Here is a 24,482-nt window from a genome sequence, read left to right on the forward strand (position 1 = left end):
CCCCTTTCGTTTTTTTTCGTTTTCGGGCGAAAAATTAAGTTTCTCCAATCTTCTCAAAACTCTGGATTATGATTGAGGGCTGTGAGACTTTGACCTGAGTGCAAAATTGGAGGATCTAGACCCTTCCAGAGCTGAGATATCAAAACTCAAAATTTCGACCCGAAAAAAAAAACGACAGTGGTACCCCTTTCGATTTTTTTTTGGGGCGAAAAATTAAGTTTCTCCGATCTTCTCAAAACTCTGCATTCTGATAGAGGGCCGTGAGACTTAGACCTGAGTGCAAAAATGGAGGCTCTAGACCCTTCCAGAGCTGATATTGAGATCCCACTTAGCATTTATGCAACTATAAATATTTCAATATCTCAGCTCTGGAAGGATCTAGAGCCTCCATTTTTGCACTCAGGTCTAAGTCCCATGGCCCTCTATTAGAATCCAGAGTTTCAAGAAAATTGGAGAAACTTATTTTTTTTCGCACAAAAAAAAAACACGAAAGGGGTACCACTGTGGGGTTTTTTTTCTGGTCGAAATTTTGAGTTTCTCCCATCTTCTTGAAACTCTGGATTCTGATAGAGGGCCAAGGGATGTAGACCTGAGTGCAAAAATGGAGGCTCTAGACCCTTCAAGAGCTGAGATATTGGTTGCGTTCCAAACCGCATACTTAATGAGTAGGTACTTAATTTCGATAAGTACTTAATCAACGAGCGATAAAAGAGTAGGTACTTTATAACCAAATCTCGTTGAGTATGAATGAGAACCGGACATCTGCCATGTTGACGTTATCATGTGACCTACTAAGCGTTATCACAAGCGCAACAACTTAAAATATATGAAGGATACGTTTAATTCATCTATCTATAAATATCTTGATATTCATGAAACTTGCTCATTTTCTTGTGGTATTGATGAATAAACAGCTTCCCATTTATTTTTTGAATACATTTATAAATAGGGTTGATTTAAGTTATGTTTTAAACCCTATGTGACCCACAGTGTTATTCTTATAGCAATATTTTTTTAATTAAGAAACCCCAAAATTGTCATCTCTTGAATATGTTGTTCATTTCTTTATGTTATACCCCAAAAAGTTTCTCCTTAAATTTTTCCTCTTTTTCTTGATGAACTTACCTCGTTTCATCCCTCGGACTTATAACACCACATTTTTTAATGTATTATGAAGAACTAATATGAAGATATTTAGCCTTGTTATTGTTTTTTCCTGTGTATAAATATAATTTTATGATGTCAATGTGACGCTGTGCGGAAAAACAGAGCATAGGCTGGATCCAAACGCAGTGTAGCTTTAATGACAAACTTGAAACAAGACACAAGACTAGAAGCAGGACTCGAGAATCATGACAGCACCAACGTAACACACATAAATTCAACAACCAACAAAGACAGGGCAGAAACACAGGGCTTAAATAATCAAGGACAAACGAGCTAGACAAGATAACAAGGGGGCGTGAGAAATACGAAACACCTGGGACAAATAATAGACGGGCAATAACTAATAACGAAAACACACAAAACCACTTCGTGACAGTCACATACATTATGATGTACACAAACCAATGATCCTTATGTTTTCTGTTTTGTCATTATGATCGTTACATACAACTATGGTAATCTTTCCATGATCTTGTATGTAATAAGTTTAAAATATATATGCAACATGTGCACTAACACTTCATAACATCAGGAACTCGACAGCATAACCTAGAACAGTTTTCCTCTGTGTTTGTAATGTCTGCTCAAAGGAGACGGGCAGCTGCTCGAAGATCTCTTTTGGAGAAAACTGTTGATTTTATACTCGAAAAAATGTATAAGTATCACTCCTTAAAAATTAATATTACCTCAGAAGGAATTGGATTGTTAACCCAGCCCAAAACTTAAACACAACAATAATATTAAATGCTGACCAATACTTAATTATAAAACTTTTTTACATACTAAAAACATAATTTAATAAAACAAGCAAAATGAAATTTGTTTTGTCATTTGACAGTTATTTATGAATACATTTATATTGCTAAATGCAGTGACACATCTCAATTGTTAGTCCATCAATGAATTAATGCATACATTAATTAAATAATTATATTTTATATACTGACAACAATAAGAAACATGAATAAATGAGTCAAAGAATAAATAAAAGTAACCATCACAATAAACAAATGCATATACGAGAACAACACATGAAACAAAGCTTTATTCAAACTACAAGCATGTATTTACAAGCGCTGAACACCACATCCTACTGCCGACTCAACACAGCGGTTCCCATTCTGCGGCTTTATTCTGATGAATTCACCAGAGGGGACCATGCCTTCGTCCCAGAGCTTGTTGCTGTGCCGTTCTTCACAATCTGAGGCAATAAGGGCAGGTGGAGCGATAGAGGGTCTCATAAGGACAGATGGAGAGATGGAGGGTCTCATCCATGGGACCACTTCCAGGATTCAGCTCTGGGCTCCTCATCCTCAGTGCTCACAACAGTCTGCAGACATTTCAGATCCTACAAAAATGCACGAACACTACACAAAAGCAGTCATTTTAACAGCACAATATCATTTGATTTATGTATTAAAAATAACCTTATTTTATATTTGAGTAAAATCCCCAAAACTTTTTTCCCAAACAAATACTGCCATCATCTTTCCTTGCAGGTCCTGCTCCACCACAAAAGCTCTGCAGCAAATGCACAGAAATCAAGACTCAGAAAAATGTTGTAATTTCTATCCATTTCTGTACTCACTCAAAGCCTTTGATGACAGAATTCAGCATCATGAGCCTCTCTTCACCGGATAAACACACACGTGTTCTCCTGTCCCTGTAACATACAGACAAGATTCACATTATGAGCTCAACACTGCATTTAGCCTACATGAGGTTGATGTGTTAACTCACTTTTAATCCAACTTAAATGTTCCTCAATATAACAACACTAATAAGGGACAAATTAAATATATATCATGTTTAGTTACTTTATAGATTGGTTTATTTGCCTTTACAGCACATTTGTTGACAACAGTGAATTATGCTACATAATAGCACACATAACGTTACATCACTCAGATGGATTTTTCATGTTGGGATGTGCTCACCTGCAAAACTTGTAAAATATTTTCCTTCCTGATGTAAATAGACATTTTAAATAAGCGTGTTTAAGATATGTAAGACGTAATATAAAATGTAACTTAATGTACATGTGCTTACTGGAGCTCCCCTGTTAACCAGCTATACATAATAAAAGATGTGTTTACAGCAAAATCACAACTATTCTATACTGTCCAACTCTTTACACCTTCAACAGTTAAAACCTTTACTCTATAGTAGTTTAACACATACGATTTAAACACAAGGAACCGTGTTTACTGACATTTGAAAACCCTGCGTTGCTGATCTCCGCGATGTTGATATTGACGTATCCTCTCGCGTAGCCTCCTGGGATAGATGATGAGTATCATGAGTACCCATGGAAAAGCACTCAAAAATCTGGGTGGAAGTAGTAAGCCATCCGGGAACTTCACGCCTACTCTTTTATGAATACTGATGTTTCGAACGTACTGTTTTCGCCTACTATATAGTAGGAAAGTAGGCATATTTGAACGCACTTTAGGTATGCGTGTCCGAATCTCGCGATAATTAGAACGTCAAAGGTAAAGCTAATTCTCGCTTACTCTTTTGGATTCATACATACTTTTTCGCTCGCCTACTCTTTTTCCCCATACTAAATAGTAGGGAAGTATGCAGTTTGGAATGCAGCAACTGAGATACTTATAATGGCATAAATGCTACGTGGTATCTCAATATCTCAGCTCTGGAAGGGTCTAGAGCCTCCATTTTTGCGCTCAGGTCTAAGTCCCATGGATATCAGAATCCAGAGTTTCAAGAAGATCAGAGAAACTCAAAATTTCGACCAAAAAAAAAAATGACAGTGTTACCCCTGTCGGTTATTTTGTTTTTTTTGTGCGAAAAAATACGTTTCTCCAATCTTCTTGAAACTCTGGATTCTGAGAGAGGGCCATGGGACTTAGACCTGAGTGCAAAAATGGAGGCTCTGGACCCTTCCAGAGCTGAGATATTGAGATCCCATTTAGCATTATGCCATTATAAATATCTCAATATCTCAGCTCTGGAAGAGTCTAGAGCCTCAATGGGACTTAGACCTGAGTGCAAAAATGGAGGCTCTAGACCCTTCCAGAGCTGAGATATTGAGATATTTATAATGGTTAAATGTTATGTGAGATCTCAATATCTCAGCTCTGGAAGGGTCCAGAGCCTCCATTTTTGCACTCAGGTCTAAGTCCCATGGCCCTTTATCAGAATCCAGAGTTTCAAGAAGATCAGAGAAACTCAATTTCGACCAAAAAAACGAAAAAAAAAAACGACAGTGTTACCACTGTCGTTTTGTTTTTTGTTTTTTTTGTGCAAAAAAATAAGTTTCTCCAATCTTCTTGAAACTCTGGATTCTGATAAAGGGCCATGGGACTTAGACCTGAGTCCAAAAATGGAGGCTCTAGACCCATTCAGAGCTGAGATATTGAGATATTTATAATGGCATAATGCTAAATGGGATCTCAATATCTCAGCTCGGAAAGGGTCTAGAGCCTCCATGTTTGCACTCAGGTCTAAGTCCCATGGCCCTCTATCAGAATCCAGAGTTTCAAGAAGATCAGAGAAACTAAAAATTTCGACCCCCCAAAAAAATGACAGTGTTACCCCTTTCGTTTTTTTTTTGTGTGTGTGAAAAAATAAGTTTCTCCAATCTTCTTGAAACTCTGGATTCTGATAGAGGGCCATGAGATTTAGACCTGAGTGCAAAAATGGAGGCTCTAGACCCTTCCAGAGCTGAGATATTGAAATATTTATAATGGTTAATGTTATGTGGGATCTCAATATCTCAGCTCTGGAAGGGTCTACAACCTTCATTTTTGCACTCAGCTCTAAGTCTCATGGCCCTCTATCAGAATCCAGAGTTTCAAGAAGATCAGAGAAACTCAAAATTTCGATAAAAAAAACGGGAAAAAAAACCCGACAGTGTTACCCCTGTCATTTTTTTTTTGTGTGTGTGCGAAAAAACAAGTCTCTCCAATCTTCTTGAAACTCTGGATTCTGAGAGAGGGCCATGGGACTTAGACCTGAGTGCAAAAATGGAGACTCTAGACCCTTCCAGAGCTGAGATATTGAGATCCCACGTAGCATTTATGCCATTATATATTTATATATTATATATATATGCCATTATTATATATTATGTATGCCATGTTGACTGATAGACAACACCGGTTTGACTGAAAAATGTCAAAATTGAAAATACTGTGGAAACAAAGACACCTACATCTTGGATGCCCTTGAGGTAAGATAAAACATATCAAAAATTAATTTCAAAGTGAACTATCCCTTTAAACTAGTAACCTGACTCGAGGCAGAGAGAGAAGTAAATGAATAGTTGACAAAGTCGTTATTTTTGTTGTTTTTTTGCGCACAAAAAGTGTTCTCGTCGTTTGATAAACTTAAGATTGAGCCAATGTAGTCACTTGGACTATTTTAACAATGTCTTTAATAACTTTTCGAGACCAGCAAGTTTCAATCCCTCAAGAAGCCTATGGACTAATATGAAGGAGTGATCCGGCTCTCAGATTTCATCAAAAATATCTTAATTCGTGTTCTGAAGATGAACGAAGGTCTTACGGAGTTGGAACAACATGAGGGTGAGTAAATAAATACTGACAAAATTTTCATTTTTGGGTGAACTATCCCTTTAAGAATTTGTTCCCACAACTTATTGATTTGGTTTAGGTAAATCATGGCCACGTTGTACTACTTAGTTTCCTATTTTTTTAGTTCAATCGTGACCAAACAAGGGGACGAATTTGTTCAAAGTGGCCACAAATGACCTAAAACGAGGGAACAAATTACAGTAATACAACATGGTCACGAATTTAGTCATGGAAACAAATTCTTAATTCATGGCCATACATAAAAACATTCTGCATGACATACGCTGAAAAATATCCAGACACTTTATGAAGTGCCACGCAAGATGCAATATTCCAATATTATATTGGAAGCAATAAGCTGGTGAGCACGAAAGACAAAAGCAATCACTCAGACCTGCAGACACAGTGCCTGCGGATGATGCCTTCAAAGTTACCCGAAATTTCAGTGTCTCTCAACGCCATATATCACCCTCCTTACATTCAAGTGACAGGGAAAGTGGAGGAAAGATTAAGGGCTTGTGCACCGAGGAATGTTAAGTGTGGTTGAAGCATGTGTGCTGAGTATAGACTAGCGCACGTTCAAGGCCAAATGGTTTGGAAACAATTAAAGTAATGGAGAAGAAAAGGTGGAACGCCTCCTCTGTCTGTCATCCCAAGCGCCCCCTCCCCCCCAACACACACACACACACACACACACACCATCCTCACCCAAGCAGATGACTAACAGTCCCACCGAGGCCTCAGCGTCACCTTTTTGATTGTGCCTTCATCTCATTTCTCACTTTCTAGTCATTGCTGCCACGGCTCGGTGCATCCAGCAACATGGAGTTTTAATAAAGTGTGTGAAAACATTTAAAAAACACGTCCATTTTCGACCTCAGCTACACTTAATGCTCAGGGCACGGGGTTAATAGCTCGATTAAATCTCATTGCCTTTCCGGCATGTCACGCCAATGGATTGAAGGTCAAAAAACTAGTTTTCTTTCAAGGAGCTTTGCGTATGCCGGTAATAAAGCAGCAACCAGTGTTAAAACTGGAAATACTTCTACATTTGTTCCACCACCACCCAGTAAAAGCAAACCAACATTCAGCTGAAAGGAACGCACATTGACAGCCAGATGTGCGGTCTGTCGTTTATTTGGCACTAGAAAGACTTTGGCCCAAGGGTGTGGAGTTCCCCTTCTGTTCAATCTGTGATGTGACATCCCTGTCTGGAGGCCTTTTTTTTATATTTTAAGTATCTGCCGCTTTCATTCACGGTGTCTGTAATTTAGTCTTTGTAAAGTTAGTCAAAGCACCCAATTCAAAACGTGACTCAATGAAAGCAGTTTGAAAGAGATGTAGACCTCATTCTAGGGAGACAATTAGCTGAGTTCAACCCCTCGTAGCTGAACCTTGACCTCGTAACCCGCACAGGACTTTCACAAAACAGGGTTTAGAACGCCATCTGATTGCATTTTGTTACAGATCATTATGGAGAATGAGACAGAAGGGGATGAATATTTAATTAGACAGCCAAGGAAACAATCAAACTTTTGTTCCTCTATCTATCTATCTATCTATCTATCTATCTATCTATCTATCTATCTATCTATCTATCTATCTATCTATCTATCTATCTATCTATCTATCTATCTATCTATCTATCTATCTATCTATCTATCTATCCATCCATCCATCCATCCATCCATCCATCCATCCATCCATCCATCCATCCATCCATCCATCCATCCATCCATCCATCCATCCATCCATCCATCCATCCATCCATCCATCCATCCATCCATCCATCCATCCATCCATCCATCCATCCATCCATCCATCTATCTATCTATCTATCCCCGTCCGTCCGTCCGTCGACGGACGAGCCTCAATACTAAATATTTTCTTAGTATTGAGAAATTAATTGTGATGCATTATTTGTGCCTCACATGAATATCTCAACACTTTTTTGGAGGATATGCGATTACTTTTCGCAGCAATTTATAGGGCTTACAGAAAAAAAAAACTCAACATAGGCTCAATAAAAAACGTGAATATAGCAAAAATCTTTGGTTCAAGATGTACCCACACACAATTCACCGAAGTTTCCAGCTGAAATAAACACTAATGGCAGGAAAACACCAACAACATTTATTCCTTTTCACAAAAAGGAAGCTTTCTGTCCCTCCATAGACCGATATGCAATAATTTGACGCTTCAAAAAGTTCAGAAAGTGATGTAAAGCTAATCCATATGAATTGAACGGTTTAGTCCAAATTTCCTGAAGAGACTGTATTGCTTTTATTTGATGAACAGATTGAATTTAAGCTTTTATTCATATATGAACATTGATCAGCGAATATAAACAGAAGCTCGACCGAACCTGCTTAAAGTGTGAGAACAAACCTCATTGGTCCTTGCTGAAGCTCAAATGTGATACGTAACACGAGAATGAACCTCATTGGTTCTTGCTGAAGCTCAAACGTGATGCGTAACACGAGAATGAACCTCATTGGCTCTTGCTGAAGCTCAAATGTGATGCGTAACACGAGAACAAACCTCATTGGTTCTTGCTGAAGCTCAAACGTGATGCGCAACCTCATTGGCGAACATACCTTAGCTTCCGTTTACCACAACTGAGGTGTGGGTTCATGAATGTTTATACTGTGAATGAATTAAATCTGTTCATCATAAAGTTATCGTGTCTATTCAGAAAATGTGGACGAAACTGCTCAATTCATATGAATTACTTTTACAATTGTTTTATGAACTTTTTAAAGCATCAAAGTGGTAGTTGGAGTGACATAAAGCTCTCAGATTTCATAAAAAATATCTTTATTATGTGTTCCGAAGATGAACGAAAGTACTAACATGAGGCTAACATTTCATTTTTGGGTGAACCAGACCTTTAAGACTATTTTTATTTATTTTTATTTTTATTTGAGCAGTAACCATTCTGAGAGCCGAAGCAAAAGAGCTTGTAGAGCTTATTAAATTTTATACAAGACAATTTCGCATTTCACAATGGTTCAAGGGAACATAGTGCAAAACGATTAGGTCGATTAGGTTTAGGGTAGGATTTAATGTAGTACGATTTAAAACATCATCTTTTAGCTCCACTCACTGAAAATTTCACTTTGAACGTGTTGGAAAAGGTACAAGAAGCAATGTGATATAATTTTGCAGAAATGGAAGGGTCCATTTCCTTTGTTTTTCTCTAAAGAGCCTGGTTTGAAAAATCACCTAAGATATGCACTAAAGCAGTTTTTACATTTTTTTCTTACTTGGCTGTAAACTATAGCAAGACTCCCCCAGAACACCCTAGAAACCATCGGAATGCCCTAGAAACCATTCAGAACACAACAAAAAAGACTATATTGGGAAATATGTTAGGCCAAATTCAACAGTGCGGTAGGCGAAATTTGCACAAGAAAGAACTTACACTCTTCAGAAAAAAAAAAAGATGAAATATAAACAGCTAATACAAGAACAAAGTCCCTAGATCAAACCTCAATAGAGAGACTAGCTTTGCAGAGAAGTGTGAAATGTTCGCAGGAAAACAGGTGAGAGCCAAACCTGCTGTGAGAGCCTTACGGCACACACCACAAACAGTCCTCCTGCCACCTTCATTTCGGTCCTCGCAGCCAACTGGTTTGTCTGTTGTCACTTGCTCGGTAAATCGCTCTTGCTAGTAGATTTCACACCCAAATAGAAGCAGCTAATTGGAAGTGTGTGGACCACAAAAGAAGATGACACCTTTGAGCATTTGTTCTTACAACACTGCAAACCTTTTGTTTGCCACTCTGTAATTGAATTAGAGAGCCTGCTAAAGTTTCCCGGTATGTTTTGATGAAAAAACTAACAGATGGAATCCGCTATGCAAACATCTGTTGCAAATGATCACCATTTTTTCAAGTTTCCATTATGATTTGAAGTTTCTTTTTTGTGACGGGTAAAATATTACAGAATGGAAAGGTTTACATCTGGAGCACACTTCTTCTAATATATGTCATTGCAAAGTAACGACTTTATTGTCTCTGTTGCACGAGCCTTTAGCCAACCAGGTTAAATATCACATCCAATATTCAATGTCCAAAATAAGTATAGAACTGTCAAAACAATGAGTAAAATGAAACTCTGGATAATTTGCAGGCAATTACTAAATTCTAAATTTGCATTGAGCGAAGAGGAACTGCAATGGAATAGCAATCATTTGAGTGAATTGTCTCTTGCTAAAAGCCAAATCTGATCATCGTTGAAACATTTTGATACAAAAGTGGCCTCTTGAGTGAAATATAGATCATGAAGGTATTGTTTCTGTAAATTTGAATCGGATCATGGATTTATGACTGTGGAGTTAACAAGCATTCAGGGAGCTTTTGATTCTAATGGCTTTCTACTGCTGAGGAACGGATCTCATCCTGAACATCTGTGTGACATTGACTCTAAACAGGCTTAAATGCCTTTCACACACTCATGAATTCCCTCATCTCGAACGTCTTCGATTTCTGATTGAATACACAATGTAACCTATCACTCTCCATTGTGAGCAATTCTTTGCCTGAGCATAATGTTCAATCACGTCCCTTTCAATCTTGCGGAACTGCCGCTGGAAATTCAGCAAGATCCATGTAACATGCCAGCAGGATTTTGGATGTTTCTGCCGATTCGACAGAATCGTGAAACACGACTCAGCCCGACAGCAACCTCCCTTTTCCTCAAGCAAACGTGTGATTTGACACAAAAGTGCCACTCCAGTGAGCTTGAGGCCATATGGGCGCCCTGTTGTAACAAGCTTGCAATTAATCCTGAATTAGTCCACCCAATCTGCCACACGCTACAGTCTGACGGAGACTCTGTGTGCACCCTGGGAAGCGGGCTGGAGAGGAGAGGGGAGCGTGTTAACGCTACGGTACACACACGGCTTCCAGGAAACATCAGAGCATCCGTTCCACATTTGCTTGACACCAGAGCGATCATTCCAGCTCCTGCCATCTCCAGAGATTCAGCACGGCAAGACACGACGATGAATAATTTAAACAAATGACAAAAATCCATTCTGAGCAGGTGAGGATGGACTGCACGGAGGGATTACAAGGTTTCAGCAGAATATGGTGGATTTGGACTGCTGAAGGACTTATATCTGGATTACAGTTTTTAATATTTAGCTTTATAGTCATGATAAAAATAAATAAATAAAAGAAGCTTTGGCATTTAAAAGGAGACTAAATCTATTGTAGGTTGTTAAAGCTTTTGATATTCTATTGTATAAAGTAAGATTGAGACATAAGAAATTAATCTTTTAAAGATCTAGAAATGTAATGATTGAAAAATAATGTCGAGTGGTGTAAATATAAAAGCAAATCTTGAATACAAGATTGAAATGGTTTCAAAAATATTTGCTAGTTTTATACATGCAGCGTTCAACACTGTTTTTTTTTTTTGTTCTCACTTTCAGAGTGATTTGTGTTCTTTCACAGAAAACAACAACACTTTAGTCTTATTTCTGCACAAACAGATGGTCAAAAATAAATGAGTCACCATGAAATCAAAAAGGACCATTCTTGTGTTTATGGAATTTTGTAGTATTTATTGTATATGATTTATCCACTATATTTTTATGTCATGTGCCCTAATAATCTTTAATCAAAATAAATAACTTCCCTCCATCTTGTAGCATATCTCTTCTGGCACAAGGGCGGGGCAACCCGTCACTCACATGAGGTTGACCAATAGCAAACAACAACCATTCAATCAGTTCAAGGTCAAAGACAAAAGACAAAATCAAGTCCCAACCTACATTTCTTCAACTTATACGTCACAATAGGGAAGAAAATACTATCACAACATCTGTTTCATGCCCTTAGTGCCAATTGGGCATCGTTTAAATGCCACGGCCTACCTGAGCATTGTTTCTGACCATGTCCATCCCTTTATGACCACCATGTACCCATCCTCTGATATACTTCCAGCAGGATGAGCCTTTCAAATTAGTTTCTTGAACATGACAATACTAAAATGGCCCACAGTCACCAGATCTCAACCCAATAGAGCATCTTTGGGATGTGGTGGAACGGGGGCTTCGTGCCCTGGATGTGCATCCCACAAATCTCCATCAACTGCAAGATGCTATCCTATCAATATGGGCCAACATTTCTAAAGAATGCTTTCAGCACCTTGTTGAATCAATGCCACGTAGAATTAAGGCAATTCTGAAGGCAAAAGGGGGTCAAACACAGTATTAGTATGGTGTTACTAATAATCCTTTAGGTGAGTGTAAATGTGAAAGAGTAAACTCAACAATAAAAAAGTAGGGCAGGATTTGGATATTTTCTTCCAGGGGATTGATTATATGGTGAAAAGTTGACTCTATATGACAGGTGGTTAGAGGATGAAGGATTGCAAAGAAAAACATTTTTTTTTCTCTGGAATAACTCGTGCTGATTAATCATTCACAATAAGACCAGTGGTGTATACTAAGAAAGTAAATAGAGTCAATTTGATTTAATGTAGAAAAAGTAAAATCAAATATTTTGGCCACAGTAAATCAAACTGACCATTAAGGCTTTAAAATATTTTTCCCCCTGCTGAAGCATTTTAAGTTTTAGTTTTTGTCTCTCATGACTAGTATTAATCAAAGTAATTATTAAAAAATGTTAAAATAAGCAATAAATGGTTATTGGCCGTGTCAATATTCCTCTTTCGATCAATCACCTTGTTGGCCAAGCTTGGGAAAACATTTAAAGCCACAGTATATTTCCAACTTGGCCACAACCACCATCTTTACTTTGTTTAACTTCTGTGTTTGTTTGGAAAAAGAGACCACTACTGTTGTGTCCCAGGAACCCATGAATCACAGAAAACCACAGCCATGCCACATACAGCACACTTTACATGCACATCCTGCAGTTATTGCGATACAGGCTCAGATACTCATCTAATTACGAATATGGTGGCTATATTAATTAAACAAAAGTTTACTGGCACAAATCCATAAATCAAAATGAAATGTTTTTTTCCTTCCACCTTCGATTAAATATAAGTAATTGTTTTCTTGTTTAATCCACCAAATACGCTTCTCCAAACTGAGGCCTTCCATGCTACTGGATATCCCAAAATGTGTTGTTGTTTTCCCAGTTTGTGTGTGTGCTCACAAAGCTTTGTCTTTAGACTTACCCAGAAGGCAGTGGGGCAAAGGTCAATTGCTGGCAGGGTGTGTCCACGCAACAGTGCACTTGCATGGGTGCATCTCTGAAGCCCATGCTGCTTCAAGATCCTGTTAGGTTTCCCTGAGGCTGCAAAACACACAGTTAATATGTGGATGAGACACAGCAGTAGTTCTGGTACTGGAGAGGCTTTGAATCAACAGATCTGGCCAAGCTAGCCAGCAGCAGAAAGCTAAAATAAATGTGTTAAACGAGTCACACAGCCTATAGCGGCAACTTCATAAGGTGCAACACATGCACCCCGTGCGTGAATACCTGCAAACACACAGTGACAGCTGAAGGAGTCATTTGTGAATGAACGTGAGACAGTGAGAGAGAAATTAGAGAAGAAAAGAGAAAATGTGAAAGGGAAAAAGACAGGGTAAAAGAAACAAAGAGAAAGAGCCTGGAAAATATTCTGTGTAAAAAAAACAAAACAAAACATGATTTCCTGTAACTGGCTTTTCCATTGCGGGGGAAGGGAAGCGTCGTTGTACCAAGGCTGACATCATGCCACGGCAGTGGTACTCTTACTATTTTACTCACTTACAAACAAGCACATCAGTGTTGAGAAGTTACTTTTAAAGTGTACCTTATCAAGCTACTTTACATTTTGAAAAAGAGTAATAGAATGTTTGTTCAGAATTATCTGGTCTTTATTCTCAAAATGTTAGCATTAAAATTGTATTTATCATTCACAAATATTTTGAAACATTTTAGTTGGATGTTCATCTAACGTTTTTTTAAACGTTCCCAGCTAACGTTTGTTGATTCCCAGGACGTTCTGTGAATGCTAATCTGAATGTACTCTAAACAACTAATAAAGGTATAGCAAAACACTCCAATCTTTACACCTAAGTTGAAAACACACTGCAAAATCCCCAGAGTTAAATTAACTTTGCTCAGAGAATATTTGATCAATCTCTATAGAGTTGAAATTGAATCAGAGTTTAAGTTAATGAGATACTTAAGTGATTAATTAAGTGATGATTATTGAGGAACACCTGCTGTCAACAAGCAGAATCACTGAAGGAAAGAGAAACAACAAGAATAGAAAAAAGAGAAACACAAGAACGACACTGACTACTACTGACTTTCAGCCACAGCCTTAGATGAAATCAAATGAAGAGGAAAAAAGTGCTCAGCAGAGGAGGATTAAACAAATTCACAGACAGCACTAGCTTCACTTATTACTAACCAGATTGACTTTATTTCTGTCATACGTCCACAGAAGGTCTTATTGAGAATTTACAGAGGTTTAGATGTTGATAATTTATTGAAAATAATTGATCACCATTTAGTTGGGCAGTTTGACTCTTGGCTTTTTTCTCTCTTTTTTTTTTTTTTTTGCAAGTTTATGGTTTTTGTAATAGTTTTTACCAAAACACGTAATTTGTTAAAACGAAACCCAGAAACAAAGATGATCAGGTGATATAGTTTTCAACAACAAAAAGTAGAATAATGCATTAACTCATCACTGTCCAAAAGTGGTTATTTGATGTCAATAGTTTATATTCACTAACAATACTCTCTTGCCACAGATCACACATTCTGAATTTTGATTTTTAAATACATTACAGGAATTTTTTTTTTAAAACACAGACATCAAAAATCAGCATCTGAATCTCAACAATGGTGACATGTTTCATGCCGCAATGCATGTTTGGAGACAATGCATTGCGGCATGAAATGTGTGTCCATTGTTGAGATTCAGATGCTGATCCTTGACATATGTCTCTAAAAAAATCCCCATTATGCATTTACATTTTTTTTAATTAAAAATCAGTTCTTGTGTTTCTCTTTTTCTGTTCTTGGTGTTTCTCGTTCCTTCTGTGATTCTGCTGGTTGACAGCAGGTGTTCATCAATAATGCCCAATCATCACTTAATTAATCACTTAAGTATTTCATTAACTTTAACTCCGATTCAGTGTATTTTAACTCTCTGTAGAGAGAGACCAATTGTTCTCTGAGGAGGGGGATTTTGCTGTGCAGGGAAAGCAGCATTATTGTTGAAAATAGCGTGTTACTGTAAAATCTACACTGTTTTTAAAGAAGCTGGGCAACTTAGTTTGCTACTTCCCAACACTGATGTTGACAATTTATTAATCATATAGGCCTAGATGTTAAAATAAAAGCAAAACATTCTGTTCAAATTTTGAATTCATGAAATGTTCCTTATAATACTTGTACTTTATTTGCAGTGTGCAATATATAAATTGTGAAATAATAAGTAAATGTAAAATGTAACGCACACTGTCAATGATGCATTGGGCTCAACTTGTGAGGGGTGACCTGGAAGTGATATTAACATTTTTGTATTAATTTTTAATCAGGCAAGACATTTTAGATAAAACTGGATTAAAAATGCAAAATATTTTTTTAACTGCACTACTCACTGAATTAAACAGTATATGGCCAAAAATGTAGCATACTTCTAGCTTGAAACCTTTAACGTTACATATTTATACCACATAGCGATTAAAAATAAATAGTATAGGATATATACCTCCTAGTATGCAGTCAACAGGACTCAAGATTTAACTTTAGTTTGCCATTTTTGTCTTATTTTTCTTCTCTCTTTCTCTCTCTCTCTGCTCCAAAGAGTCCCTGTGCATTGCACTTGCACTTAAATACCTTTTTTTTCCACTTGTGTGGCAATTGTACATAGCGAGCTGTGCACATAAATGGATTTCCAGCCCTGCCGTGAGGGGACCGTTTCATAGTCCAGAAGGTTCCAATTTAATCACACAGAATGTATATTTTGTATGGGGGACATTCTCAACATGTCAGAGAAAAATGGCTGGTATATATCTGTAAAATATATATAATTATAAGTCGCAAAAATCGTTTCAGACTGTTTCGTTTGCAAAAAGGGGTTAACAAAACATTTCACTGTCACAAGTGCAGGCTCCGAGCGTCTAGGGAGTGAAAGTTAATAAATGCTTTTCACAGCTTGTGTTTTGCCTTCCCGCTATACTTTGACTAGGCAGTCAGCATTCGCCTCAGCGGTCATAAATTACAGTGCGGTGTGTTTGCCTCAGGTCCTGATGGTTTATTTCAACCCTGTGCCTTTATGACAGATTCGACAATGTGGCTGTGAGATCCTCTCTGTTTCAGCTTTTTAGCCCCGTCAGATTGCGTATGATTCTGTGTCAGAACATCTGTGAAGCCACGGAGGAAATACTGTAAATTTTGTCAGGTGAGCACTTTAGCATCTGACTGAGTATGTGGCACAGTTGCACTCGCTACAATTTCCGTTTGCCCACCGAAAGTCTGCACTGATGTGTGTGCGAAAGAGGGAGCAGGAAAAATGATTTTGCCCCTGAGGAGACTCGCCGTATTATGTCAAGACTGCATTAGCCAGATTCTGCTAATGGAGCAGGACTATAACTCAGCAGTTTGAAAGAGCTGTTGCCTTGAAGCACAAGCATGCCTTTGACCCTAAATTTGAATACAAATTACAATGTTGATGTGCAGTGACTGTACATAAATAGTGTTCACATGCAAACAAATATCGAGTAGCCTACATAGGCTACAGTAAGGGGCAGAAACAGATTTGCACTCTCTGCCGTGAATACAAACGTATATACATAGCTACTAATGTATGATGTAATGCATTGCACGTTTGGTTGTATGACATTTACATATAGGCCTATAGATACACACAAACACACAAATGCTGTTCTAAAGTAAAAAAAAAAAAAAACACCCCGCAATCATAGTTTCCACTAAAATATAAAGCTGCACAACTGTTGTAATGATAATCAACACAAATAACAAATGTTTTTTGAGCACCAAATCAGCATATTAGAATTATTTTAGATTGATCATGTGACACTGAAAACTGGATGGTATAAATTACAGGATTTTTCTACTGAAATAATATTTCGTAATATTACTACTTTTACAGTTTTTTTAAAATAAAATAAATGCAGCCTGGTGAGCAGAAAACATGAAAAAAAAAATCGTTTGTTCCCTACTTTTGAACTGTAATACATAACAATTAACAAGCCATACACAGATAAGAAGAAAAAGTAAGTTGCTTTCAGACAAAAAAAAAGAACATTCTGTCATTTACTCACTCATGTCGTTAACAGTTATGCTGATTATGAAAACATTATTCACAAAAACTATTCCCCTCTTCACAAAAACTATTGTGTAATGCATTATAATAACATATTGGATATTTAGGGTTTGTGATAATGTAACTGTGATTCATCTGATGCTTTTGACAATGCGTCTACATCCGACGCACTTGGCACCCTTTAGCGTCAATATGAGACGCAGATATATATGGGCCAGAAGGCGCCTCCTAGTGGTCTAACCCTAACCCTACCAGAACTAAACCTCCGCATAATGGAAGTCTGTTATATTGACGCTAAATGGTGCCATGTGCATCGGATTTAGACGCATTTTCAAAAGCGTCACTATATGACGCCCTAGGATGCGAATGCGTTGGATATTTCCAATTAGATTCCAAAACATATTAAAATGACTTTTCACTCTTTGCATGTTTGAAGAATAACCACAGAAGTGACTGTTGCAAAGCAAATCTCTTGGCCGGATAGAGCCACCGGTTTAAGCTGCTTATCAGTTCAGAGTGCTGTAATTAACTCAACAACAAATATTGTCCATAGATAAGAAGTGAAGGGACCAGAAGTCTTTTTCTGGTGAAGTCACTTTCTTCATGCTACTCAAGGCAGAGTGGAAGGAGAGGAAAAGAGCACAATGTGGCGACAGAGAGCTCTGGTCCACACCCGGGCTCAGACAATAGGGGAAGTCCTGCCCCATAATGTATTGTGTTTAATACAGAGCCAGGACGGGGAGAGGGAATTTGTCAATCTAGCTGTGGGCTGTAACAAGGTACACAAATCAAGCTGCCGGCATCGAGCCAAACCTTTGGAGGGTTCTCATGTTAGAAAAAAAACCAAGCGATTTTTCTTTGTGTTGTACAGTTCTCAAAAACACAAAAACACTGCTTTAATGGGTTTGAACAATACTCTGTAAACAGGTGATTGCCATATGCACCAAATACCCATGACATGGCAGACGTTTATGATTTAGTACCATTTACAAACTTTTGTGGGGGAACAAATGTGGTGTAAACATGTAGACAATTGTGCACATTAAATAGGAAAAGCCTTGTCTTCATTATTTAGGCTAATGGGTTTGCATGCTGAGCACATTGTTTGTGCTTACTGTTTAATGTAAAGTTACTTTACTGAAAGATAACTAAAAAAAAAATCTGTTTATTTGGGAAAAGGTTCAAAACTATATCTTTTTTTCTGTTTTGTTGTCCGTTAGTCATGCTCATCCAAACGTAAAGAATTTATCATAAACATATTTTCTTCATGTATTTGTGCATCCTCATGTCATCATATATAATTAGTTGAAGAATGATGGAACACTTTGTCAACAATTTTATTTATTTATTTATTTATTTACCAAAGTTACCATTAAGAAAAAAACCCCCAATAAATTGCAAATGCAACATCACTTGAAAGGAATCAAGCTATTGTTTAATAATCCAGATTGTTTTTTTAACTATTAGTAAGCACATTTGAGGTCTGTAAGATGTTCAGATGCTCACTAATTTAGATTTTATTTAATCAAAAAGACAATAAAAACACTAATACCATAGATTATTATTACAATTTAAAACAACAATTCAAATAATTTCTGTGATGGCAAAGCTTCAGAAATCATTCTAAACATGCTGATTTGGTGGTCAAGAAACATTACTTATTATTATCCATTTTTAAAAACAGTTCATATTTTTGTGGATACATTTCAGGATTCTCTGATAAATAGAAAGCTCAAAAGAACAGCATTTATTTTAAATATTTCAATTTTAAAGTCCCTATAATGCTATTTTAAACAACGCATTCTCACCCCAAGGCGTCACCTTTGACCATGCTTCAATATTTGACGTTTTAGGCGCCCTTTAGCGTCACTTACATGACGCGATCCTACGGCGTCATCTAACTGACGCTAAAGGAAAGCGTCAGTTAGAGGACGCAGTTAGGTTTAGGTGTGGGGTGGGGGTAGGGTACACGTACGCGATCCTAGGGCATCATCTAACTGACGCTAAAGGGCGCCTAAAGCGTCAGATATTGAAGCATGTCCAAATGCTTCCCAAGGCGTCAGTTAGGTGACGCCTTGGGAGTGAGAATGGGCTGTTTTAAAAGGTTCCAATTTTTTTGGAGGTCTCCAACAACAGGTTTACATGCATGCAAGGTCAAAAAATATCTTAATTTTCTCAAAAAACACTGTCTCAGAGAGACATGTCGTCAACACAAACCAGACTTCCAGTAGCAGCAACAAAGTGTCGACCCAGATCCGGCCCACACCATACCAGATGTGGGCCGGATCTGGGCCAACACAGTGTTGCTGTAAGGGTTTGAGGGCGGGTCAAAGTAAATGTGCATTCGATTCGCGGGCAGCCAATGAACACAATACGCTGGCATTATGCAAATTTGTTACATTGTTATAGGTATCTGCGTAAAAAGATGGGAGACTGAAACTGCTGAAGACTGTTTATCTGTTGTGCACTTTGATCTTTTATACTTTTGACATTCACAAACATATATATATATTACACACTGCATTAAAGATTAATTAGAAAAAGTACCATTATTTGAAAATGTCCAAAGCAAGTGCCATACACGAGTTTCATAAGGAATTGCACGCATACCAAAGCGATCTGGTACTTAATTTTATTTTTAAACAAATTGTATTTTAAAAGATCAACATTTTCAGCGTCTTTTTCAGACATAATTTGAAAGACGTTGTTGTATAACGTTTTCAGCAAAGGGGAACACATCTGTTCTTTGCCATGCAATATGAGACCGTTCTACATTACAGCACAGACAGCAACATAAGCAAACTGGCAGTTGTTACAGCAAATGAATTATGACAGTATAACAGTGATTAATCAGGAGAGAATTCTTTTAATGCATGGCTTTACATATTCATCGCATAAATCACCACGAAAAAAAGCCCTGCGCGCATAACGAAGACAACGAATGAGGTGTTTCATGTTTTAATAGAAAGAAATAACAGCTTGTGGTTAACAAAAGCATAAAAGACATGAAAAATTACAGCCTGTTCGGCAGTACACAAGTGGTGATCTCACTTTAACAAAGTGACCAAAAACGAATGCACACATAGAGGAAGACGTTTGAGCATAGAGGTAGTTTCAAGTCTCAATACGATGGTCTCCGTGGGCTACATCAGACAGAAGCGCGTGGGTGAGACAGTTTCATGCTTCTTGGACTATGTCATGCTTCCCATTTTCAGCCTGCCAGCATCCATGATCCCAGGCAACTGAGGGACCTTCACTCAGAGAATGGTGGGCGACAACAGTGTAAAGAAGTGCATGCGGGATGAGATATGCAACAATGTAATGCCGGGGTTGAATGAGAACTGCTCTGAGCTGGACGATGACATCATTTTTTTTTTTTTTTTTGTAGAACTGCATTATAGATAAAATGAACCAATTAAATAATTGATGATCTTTACATCAGAACTGAATCAACACTGAACTGAACTGCATAATTTTCCTGTTATTACTGTAAAGATGCTTTAAAGGAGTAGTTCACTTTAAAAAAAATGTTGCTGATAATTTACTCACCCCCATGTCATCCAAGATGTCCATGTCTTTCTTTCTTCAGTCGAAAAGAAATTAAGGTTTTTGATGAAAACACTCCAGCATTTTTCTCCATAATGGACTTCACTGGGAACCAAACAGTTCAAGGTCCAAAAGGCACTTTCAGTGCAAACTGTTCAAAGGGCTTTAAACGATTCCAGACGATGAATAAGGGTCTTATCTAGTGAAATGATCACTCATTTTATAAATAAATAACAAAGTTTAAGTTTTATAAGCTCAAATGGTCGCCCTGCTCTGTGATGCACGTTCATGACTCCTGTTCGAACTCGTTCATCAACATGAACAAATCTTTATCCGAGTCATTTGGTTCATTCAACGAACGAAGCTAACAAATTGCCTCGGAAAAAGATTTGTTCATTTTGATGAACAAGTTCACACAGGAGAGTCACGAACGTGCATTACAGAACAGAGCAAGGCGACCATTTGAATTTTTTTTTTTTTAATGAGCGATCGTTTCGTTCGATAAGACCCTTATTCATAGTCTGGAATCGTTTAAAGCCATTTGAACAGTTTGCACTGAAAGTGTCTTTTGGACCTTACCGTTTGGTTCCCACTTCCCAGTGAAGTCCATTATATGAAGCAAAATCCTGAAATGTTTATCAAAAACCTTAATTTATTTCGACTGAAGAAAGAATGACACGGATGACATTGGGGTGAGTATTTTTTTTTTTTTTTTTTTTTTTTAAAGTGAACTACTCCTTTAAAACTAGCTCTATTGTATAAAGCGCTATATAAATAAAGGTGACTTGAACTCTACAGTGATTGTGGGAAAGGATGCAATAACACTAACATTGTTTTGTTAGTTCTAACATCAAGAAGATTCGACTTAAAAAAACAAACAAATGGAAATAAAACCATACGCAGCCTGTTGTTTTTAAAAGCTGAACTTGTGCATACACACAGAGGGACAAAATGGATGCATTTTCTTAAAAATGTTATTGTCAGTGACAAAGGTTATAAAAATAATGTCATTTTGTATTTCTTTTGGGTTGTGGTAAACGAAAGGAAAACAGCGGAGAAAAAACAACAGTCCTGGTGTTTGTCAAATTCAGCTCGGATTAAAAAGACAACTTTGACGATAAAAATGTCCCTTGAGGAGGGCCATATGCTTAGGCTTGTCTTCTTTCCATTTCCAAGTGAATTTGACCTTTTTAGATAATAACTTTGAACTTGACGTTTGAAATGTATTTTTTAATTTGTGTTATTTTACTTTATTTCAAATTTCGTGCAAATGCCCAAACATCTTCAGCACACAACATGCGATGCTGGCATATTCCATGTATCTGTTTCTTGTTATTTTTAATCTCAGGCTTTCTAAACATGGGCCTAATGGACTTTTTAAATAACTGGGTGGCTCTCCATACAAAAGCATCTGGGAAAAGGAAGGAAGCATGGCTCAATGAGGGGAAGATGCATATATGTGTGTGTGTGTGTGTGTGTGAGTGTGTATGTTTAATTTGCATGGGAAAAGATTCAAGTAATAACAGACTGGACATCGCCGGTTCCTCAAACACATGTGGTCTAGTCTGCTTTAAAAAATAACATCTGTGGTGTTACAAACTTTTAGACATAAAAAAACCCTGACCCTGTTCAAACTCAAACGCTCAAAAGTGTCAATTGTTTAGTATATGTATGTGTATATGTATATGTACAACATAACATAAAATGGGAATTTTCATGGGACAGAATTTTAATTTTGTATGCACTATACCTTTAACATTTTAGTGACGTCTTGTTTATCATTGCCAGAAAACATCTAGGCATAATAATCAAACTCCTGATATGTTTATAGATTATTCCATTTCTGTGAAAGTGAGGACACAAATTATAATAAAACTACAGAATTGATACATGGTGGTGTGACTCAGTTTTTTAAATTTTACGAGTTTTCAATGGGAGTGTAAAAATACTAAATAAGATTGTAAATGTGAATGCAATTTGAAACCAGCTTTGTTGAAGATTCAAAATATGAATTGCCATGGATGAATAATCTAACAGCAAAGAGACGTGTTAGGAAACAACATTAATTCATTAAAAAAATAAAAAAAATAAAATAAAAATAATACCCAGTTACCAAATGTTGAAGGAATTGTTGGTATTGGCGTCATTTGCTACTACATCCTTTAAACTACTTGGCTGACTCTAAAACTGGAGCTCAGTTTAACCCAAACTAAAACTTCAGGATGGCTTGTTTCAGCTGCCCGACTTTCAAGACACATCCAGTCATGCTAGCGACACATGCAACGTCTAATACTGAGGCCTGGGTGGGCTTGGAGAGCCAGCTAATGTATAAAATCACACGATCAAATGGGGTCACGATAATGCTTCCTCAAGACTCTAGAGGTAATGGGAAATATCTTACACAGAATAAATATTTTAAAAGCTCATTTATAACAATATTTACAACATCTTTCAATGTCCCTGAAAATGTGTTCTGGTCAATAAACATTGGTCAAACAGCCAGTGATACAAACAGACATTGAGCAAAGCTTGTGCATTACTTTGAACTTGCACCTTGTTGGTTTTGAGAAGAACAGTCCAAAAGAAAGCACAGAATGAATTAAAACCATTCTTTGAAGCACTTTTGGTAAACAAAGAAACAGTATAAACAACTGCTGTACTTTTTCAGTAACAATTTACAAATACGTCATATTTGAAATTATGCAGAATACAATGTTGACTGAAGAATTCCTGTCCTTTTACACTAGTTTAACATACAGTGTTAAAATGTGTAAAGAATGCACTTGCCAAGAGCTATACATGAATTAATGTCAGCTGTTAGGGCTCGCAGTGGTACAAATGATAGGAATCGTACAAATTATAAGTCATGATACATACATAGACTACAGCATGTAAGGGTTTAAACTTTTGAGATGACATTATTGTGGGTGCTTTTATTATCATGGTCAGAAAACCTGCTAGTCAGACAGTGCTGTTCTGTTCACCTAATCATCTCTGTATTGTGATTATGGATAAACACCCCCCTCTACAGGGTATTTCATAGATTATTTCTAGAGGCTATTTCTGAGGTAGCCTAGCAACCGATATATTTTGATTTCAACTGAAACTTCAACCGAAAATTCACAATAAAATAAAATATTTCTTGAATTAATTCTATTTATTGTTGAATTTAATTATTATTATGTTTCAGATCAGTCATTTTGCAGATAACGCATTGGTATAACTTTAAAAAGTAAATGAGCAGATTAGGAGAGCACAGAATATTCACTGGTATATTTTAGAAATTATCATTTAGATCAAAGAAAATGCAGAATATGGCCTTATATTAAATGATGGATTGTCATATGTGTAACGTTATGTAAAATATGCCAACTAGACGGCTAATACTATTATAAAGGGTTTTCCTTCCTTTTACAGTAGTGTACTTACCTAGAAAGTACTGGCTAATATAAGGTAAATACATGGAACAGGGGTAGGTTCAGGGTTAGTACTAGTTATTCCCCAGTAATTGTAGTTACTAAAATAAGTACATAGTACATGGGTAACTGGACTGTAAAAGGAAGCGTTACCATAAAGGCACAGAGCTTGAAAAACTTGCAACGCAATAAAACGTAAAAAGGTCGTAAAACATAAATAATTATTTAATTACTTTTACCTTACATGAATTTGTAGCACTGTATGGTTAGCTTTAATGCTAATGCATCCGGTTTGGCGTACATAGCTAGCCATGCCAATTCATTTGTATAGAAACAGGTTATGCTGGTATACAGTTAGTTTTACGCGTACTTTAAAGGGTAACACGAAACTATTGTGATACCAAAGAAATGAAACTTACCCACGTACATAAACGCTCTAGGATTCACTTTACCGGTAAAGAAGCAGGCACTCAGACAATCCATTCGAGGAGAGAGCGAATAAACAGCGTCTGACCTGTCAACAATT

At 37.1% G+C, this 24,482-nt stretch overlaps 1 long non-coding RNA gene across 3 annotated transcripts; it reads right to left on the bottom strand.

Moving 5' to 3' along the window:
- Positions 1-1,282: 1,282 nt before the first annotated feature.
- On the bottom strand, positions 1,283-24,482 carry LOC120468864 (uncharacterized). 3 transcript variants are annotated; one of them, XR_005620297.2, is made up of 4 exons: positions 24,376-24,482; positions 12,882-13,000; positions 2,756-2,830; positions 1,283-2,534 (listed from the first exon to the last, which is right to left on the bottom strand). It is a non-coding gene; the product is annotated as an uncharacterized LOC120468864 (long non-coding RNA). The 3 variants fall into 3 exon arrangements; XR_016168936.1 differs by having other exon boundaries at positions 1,283-2,830; XR_016168937.1 differs by lacking the exon at positions 24,376-24,482 and adding an exon at positions 24,196-24,284 and having other exon boundaries at positions 1,283-2,830.

The sequence above is a fragment of the Pimephales promelas genome, chromosome 6 (assembly GCF_988280905.1).
Source record: "Pimephales promelas chromosome 6, fPimPro1.hap1.1, whole genome shotgun sequence".
Classification (NCBI taxonomy): domain Eukaryota; kingdom Metazoa; phylum Chordata; class Actinopteri; order Cypriniformes; family Leuciscidae; genus Pimephales; species Pimephales promelas.